General features: G+C 49.0%; 1 pseudogene; it reads left to right on the top strand.

The window, feature by feature from the left end:
* The first annotated feature begins 658 nt into the window (after nucleotides 1-658).
* LOC114705691 lies at nucleotides 659-2041 on the top strand (annotated as a pseudogene).
* Nucleotides 2042-3024: the final 983 nt, after the last annotated feature.

Genomic DNA, 3024 nt, shown 5'->3' with positions numbered 1-3024 from the left:
TGTCTTTTGTGAAGATGTGTCTTTGCCAAGGCACCTTCTGATTGGTTTAATAAAAGGCTAAATGGCCAGTAGCTAGGCAGATAGAAGTTAGGTGGGACTTGTAGATAGGAAGAGAGTGTGGAGAAGAAGGGCAGGGTCAGGCAAAGTCATGAGCCAGATGCCGAGGAAGGAGGAGATGAACATGCCATGCTGAAAGAAGGTACCTCCGCTTGATAGAGCGTAGATAAGAAATATGGGCGAATTTACGTTGTAAGAGCTAGTTAGTAATAAGCCTAAGCTCTCGGTTGAGCATTTATAATTAATAATAAGTCTCTGTGTGGTTGTTTGTGAGCAGGCTGGTGGGACAGAAAACCCTGCCTACAAAACCCTTCCCTTCCTAAGTTGCTTTCATCCCAGCAACATGAGAAGTAATTCACAAGTGCCTCTGCTGACCTGTCGATGGTCTTCCTGTCCCTAAAGACTCCTGTGCAGGGGAAAATGACCTGACAAAGTGATCTACAAGAACACCCCAGGATCTGGAGAGTTAACACTTGACTTCTCTGAGAAATTTCTGAATTTAAAGAGGTTCCAAGATGGCATGACTTCCCTTGACTCTTAGCCGTCGGGAATGGTGACCAGTGTCTGCTCTGTCACCCTCACCTCCTAAACCCTTGCTGCCATGAGTGAGTGCATCTCCATCCATGTTGGCCAGGCTGGTGTCCAGATCGGCAATGCCCGCTGGGAGCCCTACTGCTTGGAACATGGCATCCAGCCTCACGACCAGATACCAAGTGACAAGACCACTGGGGGAGGAGATGATGCCTTCACCACCTTCTTCAGCGAGACAGGAGCTGGCAAGCGTGTGCCCCCAGCAGTGTTTGTAGGCCTGGAGCCCGCAGTTATTGATGAAGTTCACACTGGGACCTGCCGCCAGCTCTTCCACCCTGCGCAGCTCATCCCAGGCAAGGAAGACGCTGCCAACAATGATGCCTGTGGTCATTACACCATTGGCAAGGAGACCACTGACCTTGTCTTGGAGTGAATTCACAAACTGGCCAACCAGTGCACAGGTCCTCAGGGCTTCTTGGTTTTCCACAGCTTTGGTTGGGAACTGGTTGTGGGTTCACATACACCCCCACCCCTGCTGATGGAGTAGTTCTCTGTTGATTAAGGAGAGAAGTCCAACTGGAGTTCTCCATTTACCCAGCCCCCAGGTTTCCACCAATGTGATTGAGCCCTACAATTCCATCCTCACCAGCCTGGAACACTCTGTGCTTTCATGGTAGACAATGTGGCCATCTATGACATCTGTTGTAGAAACCTCGACATTGAGCGCCTGATCTACACTAACTTTAACTGCCTTATTAGCCAGATTGTGCCTTCTGTCACTGCTTCCCTCAGATTTAATGGATCCCTAACAGAATTCCAGACCAACTGGGTGTCCTATCCTTGAATCCACTTCCCTTTGGCCACATATGCCGCCTGTCATCTTTGCTGAGAAAGCCTACCATGAGCAGCTTTCAACAATGCCTTATTTGAGCGAGACAACTAGATAGTGAAATGTGACCCTCCCCATGGTAAATACGTGTCTTGCTGCCTGTTGTACCATGGTGATGTTGTGGTTCCCAAAGATGTCAATGCTGCTATTGCTGTCATCAAGCCTATATGCAGCATCCAGTTTGTGGACTGGTGCCCCACTGGCTTCAAGGTTGGCATTAATTTCCAGCCTCCCACTGTGGTACCTGGTAGAGACCTGGCCAAGGTACAGAGAGTTGTGTACATGCTGAGCAACACCACAGCCATCACTGAGGCCTGGGCTCTCCTAGATCACAAGTTTGATCTGATGTATGCCAAGTGCACCTTTGTGCACTGGTATGTGGGTGAGGGTGTGGAGGAGAGGGAGTTCTCTGAAGCCAGTGAGGACATGGCTGCCCTGGAGAAGGATGATGAGGGAGTTGGCATAGGTTCTTTTGAAGAAGAGGATGAGAAGGAGAGGCATGCTAATCCATTCTTTCAGCCGCTGGATCATGTCAAACTCCCAGAACTTCCACTTCAACATTAGCTGACAGACATTGATGCTTCTAATTGTGTTATCTTTATTCTGTGATCATGTCTTCTCCATGTGTTATCTGTATGGTTTTTTCCCCATGATTGCAGAGGCCCACAGAGGTTTCCTAGTGGGATCTGAGCTTGCTTTACCAAGCAGGGCTGCATTAAGGAATGGCTTGACCACGTGCATGGTTACCTGGTGATTGGAAGAGTCTACCCTTTGCTGTGCTAGAGGGAGGTCTTTTGCTCCACCCCTTGGCATTCCTATAAAAAGCCCTCTTGAAGAGACAGAAGGGGCTGATGGATGTTGATCCAGGCCCTCCTGAGGCTATCCTGTGTTTCTATCTGTTTCTCTCCCCTCTATCTTTCTATCTAAATATTTCTCACTCTTCCCTCCTCAAGAGTACCCTGGGGAAAAAGTGGGAGCAGGCCTCCCACAAAGAAATGGATAGACCTCAAAGTAAAAGCTTTAAGAAGAAAAAAAAAAAAACAAATAGATAAAGAGGTTCTAAAGGTAAGGCAGTGGCCACAGTAGCTTTTCAGGATGTGATAGGGGCCCAGGACTGCTACACGGGTCGCATTCTTTGCATACAATCCCCTGTTCTCAATTGCCTTGACTGCTTGCTTGCCCTGTAGCAGGGAGTAGAGGAGACAGGTGAATGGCCTTCATGAGAGACCAAGGCACTTTCTGGAGATAGCACCACACAGTGAAGAGGGAAGGATGAGGAAGAGATAGGTGTGTGGCTGTCAAACAGTCTTCCCACAGCTGGCCCTGATGAGGAAGACCCAGTCATACAAAAGCCAGATGGTCTGGCCAGCCATAGGAGGATCATAGGCTGGGAGGGGCCTGGGAGCTAAGGAGATGGACACTGGCTGTGGTGTGTCCTTATTAGTGTACAGCCGTGCTTCTGGGGAGAAAGATGGGAGGAAGAAAATTTGCTCTGTTGTTGGAACACCTGACTAGGTGTTTGCTTGAGGGGTGAGGGAGGAGACTCA

This window comes from Peromyscus leucopus, chromosome 19 (genome assembly GCF_004664715.2).
Source record: "Peromyscus leucopus breed LL Stock chromosome 19, UCI_PerLeu_2.1, whole genome shotgun sequence".
Classification (NCBI taxonomy): Eukaryota; Metazoa; Chordata; class Mammalia; order Rodentia; family Cricetidae; genus Peromyscus; species Peromyscus leucopus.
The sequence above is the reverse complement of the archived record's forward strand: the minus strand, read 5'-3'. Positions and strand labels throughout refer to the sequence as shown.